Source organism: Leptonychotes weddellii, unplaced genomic scaffold, assembly GCF_054177405.1.
Source record: "Leptonychotes weddellii isolate Sample4059 unplaced genomic scaffold, ASM5417740v2 HiC_scaffold_7452, whole genome shotgun sequence".
Taxonomy (NCBI): domain Eukaryota; kingdom Metazoa; phylum Chordata; class Mammalia; order Carnivora; family Phocidae; genus Leptonychotes; species Leptonychotes weddellii.
In genome coordinates this window covers 1-8,936 of record NW_028044463.1, presented here as the reverse complement: position 1 = coordinate 8,936, position 8,936 = coordinate 1, and the positions used below count along the sequence as shown (strand labels likewise).

At 69.7% G+C, this 8,936-nt stretch overlaps 1 pseudogene; it reads left to right on the top strand.

Moving 5' to 3' along the window:
* Positions 1 to 438: 438 nt before the first annotated feature.
* LOC145719827 (adenomatous polyposis coli protein 2 pseudogene) lies at positions 439 to 7,924 on the top strand (annotated as a pseudogene).
* The last annotated feature ends 1,012 nt before the right edge of the window (positions 7,925 to 8,936 follow it).

Sequence of the window (8,936 nt, the reverse complement as noted above, 5' to 3'; positions counted from 1 at the left end):
AATACATAACATTTATTTTTAGTGTAAGTATATCCCAAATATGGCATGGGCTATACTTGTGCTAAGGATTTTATTTATTAAAGTCAATAAAACATTTATTTACTACGTAATACTGCTAATTAACAATACTTAGCATTTTTAAAAACAGATAAGACTTGCCTTCAGTGTAAGTATATCCGAAATATTACCAGATGTGGTTATGCTAAAATGAGATAAAGTCAATTTTACATTAAAAGATAGTATTAATTTATTATTTTAATATGTATATTTTAGAAAATATGTATTCCGTTTTCTGAAATGTAAAGTTACTTTGGCGCCTTGCCTTGGTGTTTGCTAAGTCTGGCCCCCTGTCCCGGCGGGCGGGCGGGGCGGGGCGGGGCGGGGCCGGCCTGACGCCGGCCTGACGCTCCCCCGCCCCCGCCCCCGCCCCCCCTGCAGACAGGTGCTGCGGGACCACAACTGCCTGCAGACGCTGCTCCAGCACCTGACGTCCCACAGCCTGACCATCGTGAGCAACGCCTGCGGCACGCTCTGGAACCTGTCCGCCCGCAGCCCGCGCGACCAGGAGCTGCTGTGGGACCTGGGCGCCGTGGGCATGCTGCGCAACCTGGTGCACTCCAAGCACAAGATGATCGCCATGGGCAGCGCCGCCGCCCTGCGCAACCTGCTGGCGCACCGGCCCGCCAAATACCAGAGCGCAGCCGCGGCCGTGTCCCCCGGCGCGTGCGCGCCCAGCCTGTACGTGCGGAAGCAGCGGGCGCTGGAGGCCGAGCTGGACACGCGGCACCTGGCGCAGGCGCTCGACCACCTGGAGAAGCAGGGCCTGCCCGAGGCCGAGGCCGACGCCGCCTCCAAGAAGCCGCTGCCGTCCCTGCGGCACCTGGACGGGCTGGCCCGGGACTATGCCTCGGACTCGGGCTGCTTTGACGACGACGAGGCGCCCTCCCTGGCTGCGGCAGCCGCCACCGCGGAGCCTGCCAGCCCGGCCGTGCTGTCGCTCTTCCTGGGGAGCCCCTTCCTGCAGGGGCAGGCGCTGGCCCGCGCCCCGCCTGCCCGCCGCAGCGGCCCGGAGGCGGAGAAGGAGGCCGGCGGGGAGGTGGCCGTGGCGGCCAGGGCCAAGGCCAAGTTGGCGCTGGCAGTGGCGCGGATCGACCGGCTGGTGGAGGACATCTCCGCCCTACACACCTCGTCTGACGACAGCTTCAGCCTCAGCTCTGGGGACCCCGGGCAGGAGGCGCCGCGCGAAGGCCGGGCCCAGTCCTGCTCCCCTTGCCGGCGGCCCGAGGGCAGGCGGCCGGAGCCTGGCAGCCATGCCCACCCACTACTGCGGCTCAAGGCTGCCCACACCAGCCTCTCCAACGACAGTCTCAACAGCGGCAGCACCGGTGACGGGCGCTGTCCCCGCGAGCACACACGGCCCTGCCCGCTGGCCGTGCTGGCCGAGCACTGCGAGGGGCCCCCGTGCAACCAGGTGCGGCCCAGCCGGCTGGACCTCCATCTGCCGGGGAGCCAGGAGCCGGCATCCCGGGACAGCTCTGCCGCCGACGCCCGCGTGCGCACCATCAAGCTGTCGCCCACCTACCAGCACGTGCCGCTCTTCGAGGGCCACCCCAGGGCGGGCATGGGGCCCCTGGCCCCCGGAGCCCGGAAGCAGGCCTGGCTGCCCACGGACGGCCTGAGCAAGGTGCCGGAGAAGCTGGTAGCAGACACAGGGCCGCTCTGCCTGTCCCGCTGCAGCTCCCTGTCCTCGCTGTCCTCGGCTGGCCACCCAGGCCCCAGTGAGGCCGGGGACCTGGACAGTGACTCGTCCCTCGAGGGGCTGGAGGAGGCAGGACCTGGCAAGGCAGACCTGGACGGGGCCTGGCTCGGGCCCGGGGCCGCCTCCCTGCCCGTGGCCATCCCGGCACCCCAGAGGGGCCGGGGCCTGGGGGTCGAGGACACCACGCCGTCCAGCTCCTCGGAGAACTGCGTGCAGGAGACCCCGCTGGTGCTGAGCCGCTGCAGCTCGGTGAGCTCCTTGAGCAGTTTCGAGAGCCCGTCCATCGCCAGCTCTGTCCCCAGTGACCCGTGCAGTGGGCTGGGCAGCGGCACGGTCAGCCCCAGCGAGCTGCCCGACAGCCCCGGGCAGACCATGCCACCCAGCCGCAGCAAGACGCCCCCGCTGGTCCCCGTGCCCCCCGGCGAGCGCGAGAGCACCCAGTTCAGCTTGCAGTGGGAGAGCTACGTGAAGCGCTTCCTGGACATCGCGGACCGCCGCGAGCGCTGCCGGCTTCCGTCCGAGCTGGACGCGGGCAGCGTGCGCTTCACCGTGGAGAAGCCTGACGAGAACTTCTCGTGTGCTTCCAGCCTCAGCGCGCTGGCCCTGCACGAGCACTACGTGCAGAAGGACGTGGAGCTGCGGCTGCTGCCCCCGGCCTGCCCCGAGCGTGGCGGCGGCGGGCCTGGCCTGCACTTTGCTGGGCACCGCCGGCGGGACGAGGCTGGGGGCTGCCTTGAGGGGCCGGCCGCCGCCGACCAGGAGCTGGAGCTGCTGCGTGAGTGCCTGGGGGCGGCAGTGCCCGCCCGGCTCCGCAAGGTGGCCTCGGCCCTGGTGCCCGGCCGCCGCGCGCTGCCCGTGCCCGTCTACATGCTGGTGCCTGCCCCCGCCCGGGTGGAAGACTCCTGCACCGACTCCGCCGAGGGCACACCTGTCACCTTCTCCAGTGCCACCTCACTCAGTGACGAGACACTGCAGGGACCTCCCAGGGACCCGCCTGGCGGGCCTTCGGACAGGCAGAAGCCCGCAGGTCGTGAGGCCCCGGCCGGGCAGGCCACGGGCCATAGGCACAGGGCACGGGGTGCGGGCCGGAGCACCGAGCAGGCCCGGGGGGCAGGCGGGAGCCGGGTGGGGCTGGAGCTGCCCCTCCGCGGGCCCTCGAGCGCCTGCACGGACCGGGCCAGCCCCCGCCCCATCCCTGCGCGCGGGGACGGGGCGCCGCAGTCACTGTGCCTCACGACGCCCACCGAGGAGGCCGTTTACTGCTTCTACGACAACGACTCCGATGAGGAGCCCTCCGAGGCGCTGGTGACCCCGCGGCGGGCGTCAGCCATCCCCCGTGCAGTAAGGAGAGAGCACCAGGCCGGCAGGAAGGAGGTGCAGGCCTTGCCCAAGGTCACGCCCAAGGCCACGCCAGCCGCCCGCGCCCAGCCCAGCCTCATCGCCGACGAGACGCCACCATGCTACTCCCTGAGCTCCTCCGCCAGCTCCCTCAGCGAGCCTGAGCCCCCGGCGCCCCCGGCCAGCCGGCCCCACGCTCCCCAGCCAGCGGCCAACAAGGTGCCAGGCACTGGGGGTGCGCGTAACGGCCCCCCGAGCCCGCGGGCGGAGACGGGCCTGCTCCGGCGCTGCGTTGGCTCCGCGGTGCCCAGGCGCCGGCTGCAGGCATCAGGCCCACGGCGCCGCAAGCCCCAGGCTGCCCAGCCGGACAAGCGGCCAGCAGAGGCGCTCCGGGAGCGCGGGGACGAGGCGGCGAGCTCAGACCATGCCTCAGACCTTGACAGCGTCGAGTGGCGTGCCATCCAGGAGGGCGCCAACTCCATTGTCACGTGGCTGCACCAGGCAGCGGCGGCGGCCACCCACGAGGCCTCGTCTGGGTCTGACTCGATCCTGTCCGGGTCCGGGCTGTCCGGGAGCTCCACCCTGCAGCCCCCCCTGCACAGGAAGGGACGGCGGCTGCAGGCGGGGGGCCCGGCGGGCAGCACCGCGAGGCCGGAGAAACGGGACTCGGGCCTGGCCCAGCACAGCACCAGGGGCCCCGAGAAGCTGCGCGGAGCTCAGAAGACCGCGTGCAGGGTGCCGGCCGTGCTCCGGGGACGGACCGTGATCTACGTGCCCAGCCCGGCCCCCCGGGCCCCGCCCAGAGGCCACGCTGGCACCTGCATGGCACCAAGGAAGACGGCACCCCCGGGTCCTGCGCAGCCAGCAGCCCCCGCCAAAACCCCCAGCCCCGGGCAGCAGCGGTCTCGAAGCCTGCACCGGCCAGGCAAGATCTCGGAGCTGGCGGCGCTGAGCCCTCCTCAGAGGAGCGCCACACCGCCCGCCCGCCTGGCCAAGGCCCCCTCATCCGGCTCCTCCCCGGCCTCTCCGGCCTCCCAGCCCCCTACGAGGAGGCCGCCTCCGGGCGCCCAGGCCGCAGGGCCCCTCCCCGGCCCCAGGGCATCTCTGGTGCCCCAAACACCCACACGGGCCTTGCTGTCCAAGCAGCACAAGACACAGAAGTCGCCTGTGCGGATCCCCTTCATGCAGAGGCCAGCCAGGCGGGGGCCGCCACCCCTGGCCAGGGCAGCCCCAGAGCCAGGCCCCCGGGGCCGGGCAGCAGCTGAAGGAAGCCCTGGCGCCCGAGGGGGCCGCCTGGGCCTGGTGCGCGTGGCCTCTGCCCGCTCCAGCGGCAGCGAGTCCTCCGACCGCTCGGGTTTCCGGCGGCAGCTGACCTTCATCAAGGAGTCCCCGGGCCTGCTGCGCCGCCGCCGATCGGAACTGTCCGCCCCCGAGGCCGCGCCCCCCGCCTCCCAGGGCGGCTCACCCCGCCGCAGTCGACCCGCGCTGCCTGCTGTCTTCCTGTGCTCCTCTCGCTGCGACGAGCTGCGGGCAACCCCCCGGCAGGTTCCGGTCCCCCAGCGAGCCCCCGTGGCCAGGCCCAGTCCCAGCGAGCGGCCGGCCCGGCGCCCCAGCTCCGAGGGTCCGTCCCGCCTGCCTGTCCGCACCCCGGCCGCACGGCCCGAGACGGTCAAGCGCTACGCCTCCCTGCCGCACATCAGCGTGGCCCGCAGGCCCGACGCGGCTGCCCCCGGGCCCACCAGCGACGCTGCCCGACGCAGCAGCGATGGGGAGGCCCGGCCACTGCCAAGGGTGGCGGCGCCGGGCACCACGTGGCGTCGCATCCGGGACGAGGACGTTCCACACATCCTGCGGAGCACGCTGCCCGCCACTGCCCTGCCACTGATGGGCGCCCCGTCTGAGGACGGCCCCAGCGGCCCCCCACAGCGCAAGACCAGCGATGCCGTGGTCCAGACGGAGGACTTTGCTGCCGCTAAGACCAACTCCAGCACGTCTCCGAGCCTGGAAAGCAGGGCCCCCCCCCAGGCCCCGGTCAGCGGCCCCACTGCCCTCCTTGGCAGCGATGTGGACGGGCCCGGTCCCACCAAGGCGCCCACCTCGGCTCCCTTTGTCCATGAGGGCCTGGGGGTGGCTGCAGGGGGCTTTCCTGCCAGCCGGCATGGCTCCCCCAGCCGCTCAGCCCGTGTCTCCCCCTTCAACTATGTGCCCAGCCCCATGGTGGCAGCCACCACTGACTTGGCTGCAGAGAAAGCCCCCACCGCTGCCCCCGCCAGCCTCCTGGAATAGTGGCCAGGGCCCGCCTTCTAGAACATCCTTTCCAGGCCAAGGGCTGGTCTGGCTGCCTGGAGGGTGGTTCCACGGTCCATCTACCCACCAGAGCCCGCGCCCTTGGAGCCCCACTGCAGCCTGAACTGGCCTCACATCTCACGCATAGACGCTTGCTTCCGTGCTGTGGGGGCTCTGGAGGGAACAGGGCTGCCGGCTGGACCTCCAGTCCCAGCCTGGAGTGCGCACAGCGAGGCCGTCTGGCCCCAGCCTGGCCCCCACGCAGAGACCACCCTCTGCAGCACGCTCCAGGGCCCCGAGCTCCGCTGGGCCCAAGCCTCAGCAAGCCCCTCCCATGTCAGGAGCCACAGGAAGGTGACAGCCCGCCCGAGGTGGGGGACAGGGCTGGGGAGGGTGGCCCCATTAAGCAAGCGCCTGCCAGCTGGGGGCCAGCCTACACGGGGACAAAGCCTATAATTTTGGAGGCCCGGTAATTGGTTAATGATGGCTTTGTGGGTTTGTTTGCCTTCTCAGCCCCAGCTGGGGAGTGTGGGGGTAGGGAGCGGCTGAGCCCGACTCAAAGCCCCCGCCCCAGACAGCGCCGCCTAGGGAGGCGGAGCAGCCTGGACGAACAGGGACGGGCTGGTGCGTCAGCGGCAGGCGCAGACAGAGCCCTGGCCGGGGGAAGGGGGGCCCCGGAGCTGGGCACGGTACAGTGGGACGGAGGTCCAGGCGCGTCGCAGGGCGACCCTCCGGGGGTTGTGCGGGTGCTGGGACGACGCCAGGGTCTGCGAGCACACCTGTGGGAGGAAGCGTGTGGAGGGATGTACCCGAAGGCGGCCGCCGGCTTTTCGATTCCCTTCTCCTTCGCCCCACACACAGCGCTGGGCTCCCCGGGCTCTGCGCCAGGCGCACCATCTCCGCCTTGGGACAGCACTGCAGCAGTGGGCGCGGGGGATGCTGACCACCGGGTGCTAGACTCGGACAGACGGAGGGACAGCGAACCCCGAGGCCTCACTTCTTCCCCTCCCGCCGCCAGGCCGCTCAGGGGCCGTGCGCGCACGTGTTCGGGGTCAGCTCCAAGGGCACCTCCTTGCAGAAAGAGCCAACGACCTCTTTCCTGCGCACGGAGGCTCTGGGGAGCAGCTGCTCTCGGCAAGCGGGTCTGCCCTGACAGCCGCCGCGCCCGAGCCAATGCTCCGGCAGACAGGACGCGGCCACCTAAGTCCCTTCTCTGGAGGAGGCGCGCATGGTGAGGCCCACCCGCAGACACCACCGTCCCGCCCCATTACCCGAAGTGTTTCCTGTGGCTGACCGTCCCCACGGGAAACCCTCGTGAGCCGTGCTGATCCCAGACCCCACGGACACCCTGCTGCTGTCATGTTGCATCACCAACGCCCCATCCCGTGTGACGGGAGCCGGGGCCCGGCCGGAGAGGGCCCACGGGCAGGAGGCAGGGTGGCCAGCAGCAGAGGCGGTGACGGTGGCTGAGCCAGCTGCGAACGGCCACAGCCCGCCCCTGGGGACACACCAGAGTGTCTCAGACTCTTCTCAGAAACCGCCAGTCCCGGTCCCCACTGTAGCCTGGAGGGCTGGGACTGGGGCTCCTCCAAGCTCCTTTCTGGATTTGGGGACTGCCAGACATCGTGCTTGCATCTCCATGGGGCAGGTGCTTCCGCGACGGCCTGGGGGGGAGGGAAGCAGCAGCGGACCCACCACCAGCTCATCCGGCCATGGGGCCCACAGCTTCGTGCACTGTGAGACCCTGGGCAGTGCTTCCGCCGCTCTGTGCCTCAGTTTCCCCCACGTGGGCCGTGGGGAGAACTCCCAGAGCTACCTCTTGGGCGAGTGGAGAGACCACCACGCCCGGGGGAGAGACCTGTGCTTCCGGACCCTCCCTCGCTGCTGCCTCCGCCCATCTGGCCGCGGGCATATCGTCTCCACGGGCAGGGCAGGAGGGCAGCTCCACCTCGGCAGCACCCCGGGGGCTCATGTCCCGTCCACGCCCGGCAGCCACTTTTGCCTTTCCCAGCCCCTGGTGGGGGCACAGCCACACCTCATCATCCAGCCTGCGCAGGCGGCGGCAGGTGGCGGCCACCGACAATCAACCTGAGTCGGGAGCTGGACGCCTGAGGTCTCAGGACCCGAAGGACCAACCAAGCCACCTGCCAAGGGAACCGTGAAGGGCCCCTCCGCCTCTGGAGCCCTCCTGGGGCAAGCCCGACGGGGACGCCTGGGAGCCCAGGCCTGGGACTTTGGACCCCGGGCCGGACGGACACCACCACTAGCTGGGTGCTGAATTTGGGGCTACCCGCTGGCGTGGCATTACCTCACCCCTGCTGCCCCCCACCCGTCACCCGGCTGGCGGCCACACGCCCCCGGCCCGAGCCTGGCCGACTGGGTCTGTCCCCTGCATCTCTGCTCGTCTCTGCAGCACTACAGGACCTCTGTAAATACAGCCCCAGCTGCCCCCACTAACCACACAGCCATCGTCTGGCCGAAGGAACCCGCGGAACCAGGCGTCTTACGCGCACCTTTAATAAACCCAGCTGTCGAACCGCGCCCCGCTGCCTGTGGCTCTTTCCAAGCGGGTGCGGGTGGGGTGGGGCTGGAGGGGCCTGGCCTCCGCCAGGAGCCGACACACTAGGACACCTTTCAGAAATCCTCCTCGGCCAGGTCCCTGGAGGCAGAGCTGGAGTGTGGCCTGGCCCCGGGACGGCAGCACAGGGAGGTCAGCAAGCGCGCCCCCGCCTGACCCCTGGGGGGGCTCCGGAGAGCAGACAGCACCCCAGAGTCAGGCAGCGCCCGGAGACCAGGGCCAAGCAGGGAGGGGTGAAGCGCCTCGCACCGGGCGAGCTGTTAGCTGTGGAAGGGTGCTGATGCGCGAGGGGGCCCAGCCTGGACAGGGCGGTCTTGGCGTCCACTGCCATCTCGGGAGCCAAGCCTGGGCTTTCTGTACACCTGTGCCCCCAGGCCTCCTTTCTGGTTCCCAGTTTTAGAGGTCTCTCAGGCTTAAGCAGACTCCCCTTCTTCAGGGAAAGAGAAACACCTCCGGATGCCCCACCATGCCACCCCGGAGCTTCCAGGGACCCCAGGAGAGGGGCAGCTCACAGAGGCACTGTGCAGGGGACCAGGTACCGAGCAGATTGCACCTGAGGGGCTCAGTGGGGATACCCCCAAGCAGCCTGGCTTCTGTGATGCCTCTTGCAGCCACTGTTACCCTGGTCTTCCGAAAGTCTGTCTTCTAGGGTGAAAAGCCCTTTTCAAGATCTGCTTCTGTTCCACGGCCCCCACACCCACCCACAGGTGAAGCTTGCCAGGATGGAGGCAGCCAACAAGGGCTCGTGTGGGAGACGGGCCAGCTTGTCCTCACGGAGCCCGGCCAGGAGCCCCGTGTGATGCAGTCCCACAGCTCCCAGGCCGGCCCCGCACCCTGACCGTGAACCTGCCCTGCGGGAGCGCCCACACCTTAGGTCAGGGTGCTCGGGGTCCTCAGGGGCGGCACCCGCCAGAGGCCCCATCTCACATCTGGGCCCTGCTGGGCAAAGCTCCTCTCACAGCCACAGCCACTGTG